This window comes from Diadema antillarum, unplaced genomic scaffold, assembly GCF_040938485.1.
Source record: "Diadema antillarum isolate AM-2024a unplaced genomic scaffold, OU_Dant_1.0 seq00000995_RagTag, whole genome shotgun sequence".
NCBI classification, from domain to species: domain Eukaryota; kingdom Metazoa; phylum Echinodermata; class Echinoidea; order Diadematoida; family Diadematidae; genus Diadema; species Diadema antillarum.
Window position 1 is genome coordinate 119569 of NW_027271833.1, and position 14014 is coordinate 133582.

The 14014-nt window shown below is 37.4% G+C and overlaps 1 protein-coding gene across 1 annotated transcript in view; it reads left to right on the forward strand.

The window, feature by feature from the left end:
• The window catches only part of LOC139742313 (lisH domain-containing protein ARMC9-like), a 60671-nt gene that overhangs the window by 35136 nt on the left and 11521 nt on the right, over positions 1-14014 (forward strand). The window lies entirely within an intron of this gene.

A 14014-nucleotide genomic window follows, 5' to 3' on the forward strand; every position in this document is an offset into this window, starting at 1 on the left:
TGTGATTAATCCCTTTTTCAACTTTCCAATCACATCAATCCTGTTTAATCATGTTTATTCTTTGTTTTTTATCAGGAAAGTATCATATCCATTTCAACTCAATAATATACTTGTCAGATCATAAGTTATATCAAAGGTTGTAAACTTATCTCTTAAGTGTGCCTTCATTTTCATACTTATGTGTATACTCCTCAGTTTCATTATGCTCCTGCAAGTTAGATTACATGGAACTTCATACTTACTTCCACTTTCAGTGATTTGTATTCTCTATGACATCTTGTTTTATTTATTTATATTTTACATTCTTGTCAACTCTTTTTATCTCCGTGGCATCCTGGATCCTCCCCCCCCCCCCCCCCCACAGTCTTCCCCTCTCCCGTAAGCTCAATGACCATTCCACTGACCGAAGACCCACCGACCCCGCAGCTAGAGCCTGTCAGGTCAAGGGTGGGTTCAGAGCCGGTGGAGTCAAGAGTCAGTTCGGTGACCCTTCCTGTCAGTCACCAACCCTCCAGCCCGTCGGAGCCGGGGTCAAGATTAGCGTCGGTCAAAAGTATGACTTTGCCGTGTGTGCGTGTGTTTTTTTTTCCCCAACTGTGACTAACCAACACATATTTTGTCCTGCTTTGCTTTGTGTATGAATCACATCTACAATGTCTCAGATTTCACCAATTATGTTCTAGGATGTACACTCCTTCATTGATACTGGAGAGAGTGTAGGAAATCCCAGTGTAAAATCATACCAAGACCAGCCTTGAAATATATGACGTACATCAATGATTTACTGTTAACAAGAAGTACCTAACCACTTTTTATTCTCTCCTATCACTCATTTCGGCTTTTTATTGTTGTTTTTGACTACGTACTGGTATACTTGAATCATAATATTGTAATCATCATGCTTCCCTATTATTGAATACTGGCCTGTAAAGAGATGCCCAACTCACACATCTTTCTCATGTGTTCTCGTGTGTGTAATTTGATTCTAGTTCATTTGTACAAGGCTTTACATTTCTTCATAGCTGCTTACCTTTGTACAGTGTATTTACGGATGATTATTTCATCATGCATCATTTATACTGTTCTTGTACAAAGACTGAATAAAAATTTAAAGACACTCCTTAGCTAGAAAATCTCACAAATTAGAAATAACTTTAGGAGAAAGGAAAAAAACAAAAGTATGTGGAAGAAATCAACACTGTTTGATGAAAGGTGGGTTGATGGATACTGTGTTTGTCTTTTCTCCATTTTGTCGCATGTTCAATCCATATATTCTTGGTGGTATTCTCTTTATCTCAGGTTTAAGATCAGTTGTTACTCCAGGAGATACGGTTGATAAATATGGCATTCAGCCAGTGGACAGTAAGATCTTGATGCAGTGATTGGTTGAATCTCGCACCTTTCAAGGGCAAAGATTTGCCCCACTTTTTGTTGTTTTCATATTTGTTGTAGTTCCTTGAGTGCGCAATAGTGGCAACCACTTGTACCGCACTCATTGTGCACTGCACCTGGCAAAATGCAGTGACAACTTCATGATTAGATTCATCTTAGGATTGCACTTATAGATGGCATAGAAATCCATTACTGTGGAGTACACAGCTTTGTTTATATTCATTTATAGTGTAGCCTCATCTCACATCGCACTCAAGTCACTGATTAGGTGTATCTCTATTCTTTATATATGTAGATTCACAATGTCAACAGCACCTGTCCAGATAGTGTTAGACCTTTGCTGATTGTCACACTGTTACACCAGTGTCAGACCCTTAATTTTTGTGTTTCTTGATTTCTGTGCTATGTGATTCAAGCTTTAATCCCCCCCACCCCCCCCCCCCCCCACCCCCACTGCTCGCAACAGATCTTTATAAGTCCTTTCCAATACTTTGTGATAGTTGACTGTTTTACAATGTCTAATGACCCCTGTCACTCTGGAATTAAACTGCCATCTAAAGAGAAGTCACTACACTCCTTTGCAAGTGTTTCATCCTGGCAGACACCATTTTGTTTATACTGACACTTTAGGCATGCACTGTTTTCTTTCACATAAGCTTACACCATATGCTTACACAATTGGCCGACACCAAAGGCTGACACTAGAGGCTTGATTACACCGTAGACCTCCTTTATAAGCAGACACTATAGACTTACACAATAGGCTGACACTGTAGGCTAACACTGCAGGCTTGATTACACACTGTATGATATTACTATAAGCTACAGTAGCACTATAGACTTACACCAAAGAGTGACAGTATAGTCTGACACTGTATGTAGCTTTACACTGTAGCCTTACCCAAGAATATAGGCCCACACATGCTGAATCCAGCTTGCTATGTGTATATAACTTATAGAAGCATATCTGCACATATTACTAGTGTAGTGTGCCGTCACTAGTTGCAGAATGTAGCCTTCATTTCAACTATGGTGTCACCCTCCCATATAGCAGCAACCACACCAGTAATAGTTCATTTTGAATTATAGTTCAACGCACTAAGCACAAATTTTAAAAGAAAGTTGTAATAACCTGGAAATACATCAGTTTTGCACTGACAGTAAAGTAGCTTTTGTGTATGAATTACGTGTTCTGTCATTTGTTTGATTGCCTTTTGCTTCATTTGTATGTACTTTGTTTGTTTGTTTGTTTGTTTGTTTGAGGGAGGTATTGGAGAGAATTGTTGTGTAATTGCAACAGTTTATTTTAGACAATTATCACTCTGTCATGTCATAAATTCTAAGTAATGTTTGCAGGATTACTTTAGGAAGATATCGTCATGTTCCAAGAATACCAATAGATGCATTAAGTATCCAATGACTGTTACATAAGGTCAAAGGAATACCCCCATCTCTCCAAACTAGGAAGGAGTATCATTTGTTTATCCCATTGAGGTTGAGTCCCGAGTATACTCGGGCGGGTGTGTATGGAAAATGTGTGTTGTAGCAAAATCAGCCCATCCTAAACAGGTTAATACCACTCCAATACAACTTGCCTTGTAGCACTTGCATTTTTTTAAATTAATTAATTAATTATTTTTGGGTAATAGGATGGTGGGGCAATAGCTAACAGCTTTGACCTCTTTGATAGACACAAGAAGATGACATTGTATCAGGGCATTCCCCCCCCCCCCCACGACCATTACCCCCTGGCTAAATACTGGTTTAGTGATAAGGTTAGAGTAAAGATCAGAGTTTGGGTTAGGGTCAGGGAGAGGGTCTGGGGTAATTGACCAGGGGGTAATTGCCCTAGACCTGGCATACACTGTTATGAGTGGTCATTGTCTACAACTCGTGGTTTGCCCCAATAGCCAAGAACTGTATCATCCTTGTGATCAAACCACCCACGTTCCTACAATGTATTTAGATATCTTCCTGCATTATAATGTCACTTGCCACCCCTCGCCCCCCCCCCCCCCCCCCCCCAAGGGTGCTGGATGCATCTGGACGTGTAGATATCCATTTTTAGAGACTGCCATTTGTGTCACACATAAATCAGGCATTCAAAGTTATGGCTGTTTGCATCTCAAACCAAGACTTGGCTTTCGGTTTATCACAATCTGTTACCATTTTACTGCTAAAGCCTATTGGGTAATTGAAATCAGAGGATTTCCTCATTCTTAGCCGTCGCTGTCGTTATAAGCTTGCTCCTGAGTAGGACTGATATCTAACCAAGACTTCACACTATCCCAGTTGTAGGTGTTAAAAAGATAATGATAGGACGTGCTCACTTGATAGATTTTAAAAAAAATTACCAAAAAAGTCAGTCATGCATTATCTGCACCAAAGATGATAGTACAAGACATATCCAAGTTTACCCATGTAAGAATCACTTTGAAGACTTGAACCCATATCAAATTTTTCGTCTATCAAACATAAAAATGTTAGACCACTCATGCATATGATTCCTCACTCGCTTGAAAACTAGGTGGACGCTCCTTCCATCATGCAGAGGATGACATCATGGAGTGGGACCACAAACCACCGAGTAAGACACGTTTGACGTGAACAAGCACAGAATTTTGTTATCACCCACAGTTATTGCACCCGATCCCCTCATACTTCATGAATGATTTCAAATTTTGACTTTGCACCTTCTTGTTTTTGTGGTAGAGGGAACAATGGGCTTTTGGCTGAGAATGTGCTGAATCACATGCACTGGTGTACTGGTTCAGCAGGGTTTATTTCTTTATAGTCCTCTTGTTTGTTATTTTAATTTGGTAGGTGGGATCTTTTTATGTCTTTTATCTTTTTTTTTTATTTCTCTTTTGTCTATGATTTGTTGATAAGCACAATGTATCCTGCCTGAAGCTACCACCCTTGATCCTTTCACAGTTTTGGTGTGGTTTTCAAACGAGGCACTATGATTCTTAATGGGTAGATACTTGTTAAACAGATGCCTTTTGTTATAATTGTAAACATGATATACATTTGTACATCTCACGTATAAATGGCATTCAACAACTTGAGAGGTGATGGTGTGTGGTCACGTGTGGTTGTCTTCCCGTTTGTCACATGATCAGGTCACATGACTCAGCAGGACCCAGGAGGAGAGACATCATCACAAAAAACTGTCTCAAAGAGTAAGGACACTAGTGTGGGTGCCAGAAGCCCAACCTTGTTTTCTACTGTGCACCCATTGTTTTATGTTGGTTTTTACCATATTTTGAGAGTTCCTATTCCAAATGTGGTTGACGCAACTCTTGCATCCATTATGGGTTTGAAATATTCAAGATTACCACCAAATGGTCACCAGAAATCTTATTGTATCTCAAAACCATTGAGGATGCAAGAGCTGCATCATCCAGATTCGGATTGAGTGTCTTCAAAATGAGGTAGAGCCAGTAGAGAAAAATATATATATTGGGTGGATGGTAAAACAAGATTAGGTTCAAAATCTGACTTTGGTACCCAGACTATATCATTTGCTGTGTTCCTGCACAAACACTCTGGCACTTTGCCTCATTTTTTTTTCTTTTTTTTTTTTTCTTTTTTTTTAAAAAGTTGATTCTGTCACTCTTGCACTGTGCCTCTGTTTTTGTTTTGTTTCTGTTTTTGTTTTTGCTTCTTTTTTTTTTTTTTTTTGGGGGGGGGGAGGTGTGGGGTTTGATTCTGTCAGTGTGTGTGTGTGTGTGTGTGTTGGGGGGGGGGGTTGTTATTTTTTCTCTCTCTTTTTAAATGAGATTGACTCTTTCTATGCCAGGGACTTTGTACAGTGTGTATACCGCGAAAAGATTTTCTGTGCCATGTGGCACTCGGAGCACACAAAGGTTTGACATTCCATTTACATTCTGTCTTTGCAGTGTCTACATTATCCATTACACTGGAGTAACATAGATATGTATGTTTAGCTCCACTTCCGTTACTAGCATGATTATACAAATACGTAAGCAGATATGTATGTCAAAGGCTACCTTTATGTCTAATTCTCTATATATTAATGTATGTCGGGTACTCACTCCTAGCAAATGTAGCGTAGACATGTCCCTTGTCTTGTCTTGAAAAGGTCAGTGGTGCTGAATTGTGCTTAGGATCATCTAACTATTCTACACATGGTACAAAATCTCAAGTGAATGGCTGTCTCTCTTCTGTCCACTCATGCTTTCCTTGATGACCACACACCAGGCCGTCCTTCCAATCATCCAGAGTTGAAAGAATCGTCCTCCTCTGCCAGTAGGAGACTGAGTAAGGCAGAGTGTGTTGCAGTGATCATTTCTGCTTCATTCTTTCCCTCTATCTTCCTTCTATTTACATATCTATCTGAGTGTCTATCTATCTATCTATCTATCTATCTATCTATCTATCTATTTATCAATCAATCTATATAGCTAGCTAGCTATCTATCTACATTTGTATCTATCTATCTGTTTATTTATCTATCTATCTACATTTGTATCTATCTATCTATCTATAGTATCTAACTCTCTACTTCTCTACCTCACTACAGCTCTTGTCACGCTGAACTCACTGACTGTTTAAATGAGAATGTCATCAGTATGTGTGAAGCCTTCTTCAACAAGCACATAAACAATGATGTGATTGACTTACAGGTCACATGAGTATGTGACTGGTTGTTGTTGTTTTTTTGATCAAGAAGAATGCTTGGTTTCATTTGGAAAAAAAAAATCAAGAACCTCACTCTGAACTGCCCTGATTTTTCTTGTCCAAACTTACCTCACTCGTACATCAGGCCAGATATCCCAGCATGCATCTGAAAAAGGAGCATCACCGCAGACGAGCAGACGGCAGAGTAAGAAATCTTTCAGCACTAAAGACACTAATTCTTCCCTTTAATAGCCATTATCACTACTGTTTCCTTCTCTGTAATGATTTATTGTACCTTATTTCTTTAATCACGTACAAGATAGCATTGAGATGTTGAAGTCGATGCATTAGATGTGAAACATTTTGTCGCATTACATTTGCGCCAAGCATTTTGAAACATGTCGGTTATTTATTGATTCATCCCTGCTTTTATTCTGACTTGATTTCACCACTTTCAAGTCTTTGCGTTTCTTCGCACTGATAATGGGAAGCCACAGTCTATGCTTCTGAGGGCTATGTGTTTTAAAACAATATCCATCTCTCCCTTTATCTACGCTCTCCGCTCTGATCATGTGATCAGGCCGGACATCCCATAAAACAGCTGCAGAGAGAGAAGCGTCACCACCAACAAGCAGACAGCAGAGTAAGGCAGATGTGTAGTCTTTATGACTGTCATTGTTATTGTAATGATGTTGAGAAGGAGGAGATGATGATGATGATGATGATGATGATGATGATGATTATGACTATTATAACCATCATCACACTTGTTTGTAGTAGTAGTAGTAGTAGCATGGATTATACAATCATTGTTATTCTTATTAATTTTATGATTACCATTTTTTTTTTATGTTTGTTCAGGAATATAATCATTATCCTATAGAGTTTATGTTGAATATATATAATATGTATTATGTTTTGTTTGCTTTTCCAGTGGATTATAAGCAATGCTGCATAAGATCTCATTTTGAAAGATATATCTTAGGCAGTGAGCAAAATAATTTTATGTTGTGAAACTTAAACTCTTCTCCCTTTATCATATAACACTTTAATATTAAAAGAAACATGAACATCTTTTAAAATCACATATTCAGCACTTTCAGTAATGACCATGCAACTATAAGCAGAAATTTAACAAAGAGACTACATGATCTTTGCATAAACTTCACTGACACTTTGTAGATTTTTTTTTCCTTTTATCAGAAACTATCAGTGATAAGCACCCAGCTAATCAATCTCAGCCCATATTATGCCAAAGATGAGCTGTACCTTTTGATAGTTAGGATGTAGTGAAGAAATGTTGATGTAATATCTATACGTGCATAATTTTCTTTCCTATATGCCACCTTTAGGCCGCATATCCCAGCATGCAGCAGACAAAGAGTCCTTGCCACAAGCAAGCAGACGACCGAGTAAGAATATATTTCCCAAAATAAAAGTCACCTCCCTCTTTGATGAATCTCTCTGGCACTGTGATTCTAGAGATCTAGCAGCTCAAAATTGTTACTGTTACTGTATGAATGTTGACTTGTTTTGATTAATTTGAAACATTTTTGCTTCAGTAAATATATAGTTATTTTCAAGGTTCCCACAATTTATTTGAAACAAGGTCATACAGTACAGTTAAACTTTGGATTGTCTCAAAAGCTGAGAGGAATCAAATTTCAATTCTACAGACATGGATAAGACCAAGAGTAGAGGAGAAAATAAAAAAGAGAAAGGCTTTATGAGCGCACATGTGTGTGTGTGTATGTTAACGTGTACTTGTATGTGTGTGACTGTGTTTGAGCTTTGCTGCATTTGATTTGGACAACCTGAACTGAGACTAAGGGGGCGTTGCAAGAAAGTTGCAATTGATTGCAAATCCCCAAAATCTATTGCAAATCCTGAAATCCATTGCAAATTTGCAATCAATTGCAAGTTACAATCAATTCTGTTGCAAGAAAGATGCAATTGATTGCAAATCAATTGCATCTCTGCAATCAATTGCTAATCAATTGCAACTTTGCAATAGATTCAGGGGTAGTTGCAAATTTTGCAATCGATTGCAAATGTCATAATTGCGGCTGGTTATATAGATGCTGGGGGACAAATCTCCAAATTTGTTCATTTCTTGTAAGAAAAAAGAAGAAAATATTCCGCATAAATGACATTTTTATGTAATGTATGATTGTGTAAGATACTTTTTTTTTTACATACACAAAATGTATAAGGATTACTCAGTATACTAGTATGATGAATCAGCATGTGGTCAGTCGGGCAGTCCGTTGCAAATCTTGCATCGCGAACTCCATCTACAGTTTTGAAGCAATTTTGATGAAACTTGGGTTGCATGATGATATTGAAGTGAAAATGTGCAAGATATGTTTTTTGTCTTTATCGGAGAAAGCGTTGCCATGGTAACCACAATTTTCCCAAGAACCTTGTGGAGTAAACTGCTGCCACAGTATTTGAGTAATTCATTTCAAATTTTAAGTGTATAGTGATCTTTAGGTGTAGTTATGTAAGAAACACTTTGTGTTTGCACCCGACAAGGCGTTGCCATGGTAACAGCATATTTTCTTGAAAATCGTGTGGAGTGAACTCCTTCCACAATTTTGAGGCAATTGAACTCAAATTTGGTGTACATAATGACATTGAGGTGTAGATGTGCAAGACATGTTTTTTGTGTTTGTCGGGGAAAGCGTTGCCATGGTAACCACAAATTTCCAAAAACTATGTGGAGTGAACTACTTTCACAGTATTTAAGCGATTTGTTTCAAATTTGGCATGTAAATAATAATCCATAAGTGTAGTTATGCAGGACACACTTTGTGTTTGTACCTTACAGGGCGTTGCCATGGTAACGGCAATTTTTTCTTTGTAAATCATGTGGGGTGAAACTATTTCGAGTTTTAAGGCAGTGGAACTAAAATTGGGTGTACATGATGACATTGAGGTGTAGACGTGCAAGACATTTTTTTGTGTGTGTGTTTGTCAGAGAAAGCGTTGCCATGGTAACCACAATTTTCCAAAAACCTTGTGGAGTGAACTACTTTCATAGTATTTAAGCAATTCGTTTCAAATTTGGTATGTACAATAATGATCTATAGGTGCGATTATGCAAGACACACTTGATTGTGTTTGTACCCGACAAGGCGTTGCCATGGTAACAACATATTTTCTTTAAAATCGTAAGATTTGAACTTCTTGCACTATTTTGAAGCAAATGAACTCAAATTTGGTGTAAATAATGACATTGAGGTATAGAAATGCAAGACATGTTTTTGTGTGTCTGTCGGGGAAAGCGTTGCCATGGTAACTACCCAAAACATTGCGGAACGAACTTTTACTTTATTTCAAATTCAGTATGTAGGGCCTGTAATGATCCAAAGGTGTAGTTATGCAAGACTCTCTGTGTTTGTACGTGACGTGTTGCCATGGTTACTGCATATTTTCTTCAAATCTTGTGGAGTAAACTACTTCCACAATTGTAAAGCAGTCAAATTCACCAGGTACTCACGAGGTACTACACATATGTATACACACAGACAGACACACACACAAACACACATAGCAAGGTCAGTGGAAATTTGTGATAGACTCGAGTACAGTTGAAATTCTGTTGCCATGGAAACAGTGCATTTTGACCCTAAAATCAAGTTTAAAAATGCAGATTTAAATTCACCTGCAGTTTTCAGGAAATTCAGAAGAAATTGTGGCGCATGTCGGGATGGTACTTCAAAGGTGCACTTCAAGTATTTATTTCAGCAGCTGTAAGCACTAGAATGACATTTTCTAATGATGTAAAGTATGAATTCAATTGAATTCAATTCAAACTTTATTTCACTTTTCGAAAAGAACATAAACATTTCACTTTCTTTGATAACAAAGAATAAGGTTACATATAATCAAAACAAAGTAAATTGAGAAAACATAATTGTGGAACCTTGGGGTAACAAATGCGTTACAAAGAAAATTGACTGAAGTGATATAGACGATATAACATTACACAAAATATCGAAAAATGGAGGGACCCATAAAAGGCAATGCATGTAGAATGTGGGCCCCTCAGGTACAGAATGTCAATAGAAAATGAACTGATGCAAAAAGGGGAAAAAAGATTAGGAATAAAGTCATATAAAAAAGTCTGGAAGTCCAATAGGAAGACAGAGTAACAGACAGACACACATACACAGGCGAATGAACATTAAGCGAGACATGGACGACAAACTTATAAAGGGGGACTAAGATACAAGACAGAACGAGACAAGACTGACATAATAGGAAGACAATACAACGGACAGAAAGGCAAAACAGATCCAGCGATCCTGGACAGAGCTATATCGAAAGAATAATGGGATGCGTGGAAAGGATACGGAAATATGGAAAAATAGAGAGAAATAGATGCGGAAGTGATACAAGTAGAATGGAATCTACTCAGTAAGTGTCTCAGGACAACAGGGACGAGAAAATATGTGACAGTATATCATTGGTAATAAAAATTCTTCGAAAAGAAATTAAAATGAGCGAACAGGCTGATCAAATCTGTAGGAACATAAAATTGCAATAAAAAAGACTTTAATCTCCTTTTAAATGAAAATATAGAGGGTGCATTTTTTATGTCATTATTCAGAAAATTCCAATGAGTTGGGCCAATATAAATAACTGTGTTCTTAGCAAGAATTGTTCGTAAAAGAGGTAAATGAAATTCATTGGAACTTCGAGTGGGATAGTCATGGAATGACTGATTTCTTTGAAACATAGAATCGAAAATGGAGGGGAGTGAGTTGTTGCTGTACGTATACATAAATTGTCCCAAATTAAATAAATACAAAATCTTTATTTTTTAGCAGCTTATTAGCGGCAAATAACATATTTGAGCGGGAGGGTATGAAAGGATAACTGATGACACGGAGAGCTTTCTTTTGTAGAAGGAACACTCTATCCAGTAGGTTATGGTGAGTGTTGCCCCAAACTAAAACACCATAATTAAGATAAGGCAGTATCAATGATGAATATAACATAAGTAATGACTTTTGTGGGATAAACAATTTCATTCTATTTATAACACCTATATTACGTGAGATTGTGTTGGATATATAATCAATATGTAACTTCCCGGAAAGTTTGTCGTCAACAATAATTCCAAGGAATTTAAAATGTGAAACTCGATCTAAATGAAAATCATTCACAACTATAGCTGTACTCAGAGTGTCAACAGTATTACTAAAATCATATATTTTGTTTGAATATGATGAATTACATGATAAACGCCATACCACACCAAAATTAACCTACTATATATGCTCAATATTCTGCAAGGTATATATCTTCATGAATTTCCCAAGACAGCTGCTACATGTATCCATGAATTTGAAGACACACAAAAATATCAACTCTGACAATGACATTAGGGTGCATCTGCAAACATATATTTCTACATTCAGTACTTTGTTCCCCACAAACATGAATTGAACTACTTGCACAATTGTCTCAGTCTTGATAAATACTTGCTAAATGTATGGCGTGTACAGTATCACAAATTAAGCTTGCTCCTCAACCACCCCCCCCCCCCCATTTGCCCCATATCAGATGATGCTGGGCAATTGATGACAAGACAAGATGGAGACACAAGACACACTGTCTCTCTGAACAAGACAGTGTGCACTTTCACGGATATGTAGGACCCCTACATTGTACCTCTTTTCTTGTTGCTCTCATATCGAAAGAAATGTTCATAGAATGAATGATGGTACAGACAAATGTGCAAAATAAAAGCATACTACAGCTGTATACAGCTGTACAAGCATGAAAAGGCAGTTAATGAGAATGCACACCTTGCTGAGTACAGAAGAGCCAATTACATGTGTACTTTAATAGTATACACTCCTCATAATATGAAACACTATAGTTACACCTACAAAATAAGAAGGGGTGAGTAAATCAAAGTGTTACATATTATTATGATATATGTAACATTAAACTACTGGAATAATTACTAGGTTCAATAATTCATTACTGCTTGTGATTTTTCTATATGTTTTTATGTTTTTTTTTTTAAATCAATAATCAGATTCATTCATACTTAAAAACTGATAAATTAAATGAACATTCTCTGTAACAGGCTTAATTGCAAACTGGTTGACAGTCTGCTGGAAACCCTTCAGTCAACTACCTCTAGCCATCCTCATAAATAGGATTTCTTCACATGCTCTCTTCCAAGGACCTATGTAGGCCTATCGCTACATGTGTCAAAGCCTCCACATTGAAATCTGTATTCTATACCTTATGTCTTTTCTGCAGTTCAGCACGACTGAACACATACATATGTAGTGTATGACACGAACATCTTCATGATAAAATCATGCACTCACATCTGAAATACACCAAGTTTCTCTTCCCATTCCATAAGCCCTATCTATCCCAGATCATACCATCAACTGAGCTCAAAATTAACCCATATCTATGGCTGAATACTCATGTGTGTGTTCCCCACTGTCATGCACTCATGAATATCTTTTAAGCATGCATGGTCATAGAGGTACTAATACAGTACATTTGTACTGAATATCAAGACAACCATGCATAAAGTTAGCTTATCTACATGTAACTTATCTGCACTTGTATACTTGTGCTGTGATCTACTCATACAAACATGTCTTTATCAAGTTTATGGTAACCAAATGTTACAGCGAAGAATAGTTCCGACATGCAGAACTGTTAATTTTTCGCCCAAAAATGTATGCAAATGCCCTAGAAATGTGTTCAATTATGCTACAATATCAATTGGGAAACAACATATTAACCAAAAAAGATTCACCATTGTGTTCATTGTATACATGTAACTTTGTACAACTGATTAGTTATGTAATCTGCAAATTGGCCCACAGCAGTATCTACTGATCTTTTGTGCTAGTGTGAAACAGATGCAATTTGTTGGAAAATATGGTTTACTACATACAGTATCTCGTAACTACCTTCTCAAACCTTCTAGTGGGAACCATCCCAAGACCCATGAATGCAATACAAATAAGTGGTTCAACTGCTGAGAAATCAAATTCAGTGCCATCTTGCCACAGCACAGGTTCATCTGCCCCCAGGTGGTGCTACGCAACTGTAAACAAGATCAAGATCATCATAATTTTAACCAGTAATTATTAAAGAACTTTTTACCACCAAGAAACATGAAAGGTCTCACAATATACTTTGGCAGTTTTGAGCACGATGATGTCCTTTATTACAACTGTTTGTTATTTTAAATGTTCCTTATTCTATAGGTTTGATAGCCTGAAATGGAATATGGCTGAGACTTACAAGCCTTCAGAGTAACAAACCATATTTTATGGTTTGAATAACAAAACAAGGACATGTGAACTGTTACCTTGGAGATTATGACTACAGTAGTAGCTGTATTTACAGTGTATAATGGACCAGGGTAAGGAAAAAAAAATATAGTAAAACATGTCCATAGACATGATGTTCATGGCCAGATTACTCTTGTATATTTAAGTTATAATTGTCCTCCAGCTCTCTAGAAACTCAAACTGTCGTGCTTTACAGTGTACATACATATACCAGGGAGGTGAGTCACCTCCCTGCATATACACATACTCACATCATGGACTGAACATTCTCTATTTTCTTCCCATGAAAAAGAACAAAACAGGGCTCTGCAATATGTTTTCTGCCAAGAGGGTTTTGGATGTTACACGTAACTTCTTGAACACTGGTTCAGTAAAAGGATGATTACCCCATTATCAGTGCTAATACACGTACTGCAGAATAAATGACTCACACAGAATAAGTGACAGGGGCGAAATATCCAGAGGACTCTTCAATATCTTTGAAAAGCACAATGTGCTATTATTGTAGCTAGCACACTTGGATGCATGTGATGCAGCCGAGATTATTACTGCCCATGCACTTGTTGCAGCTCTGAAACACTGCTTGCTTCGTGTGTCCCTTGTTTTCTAAGAGTGATGACCTCAGCCTGATG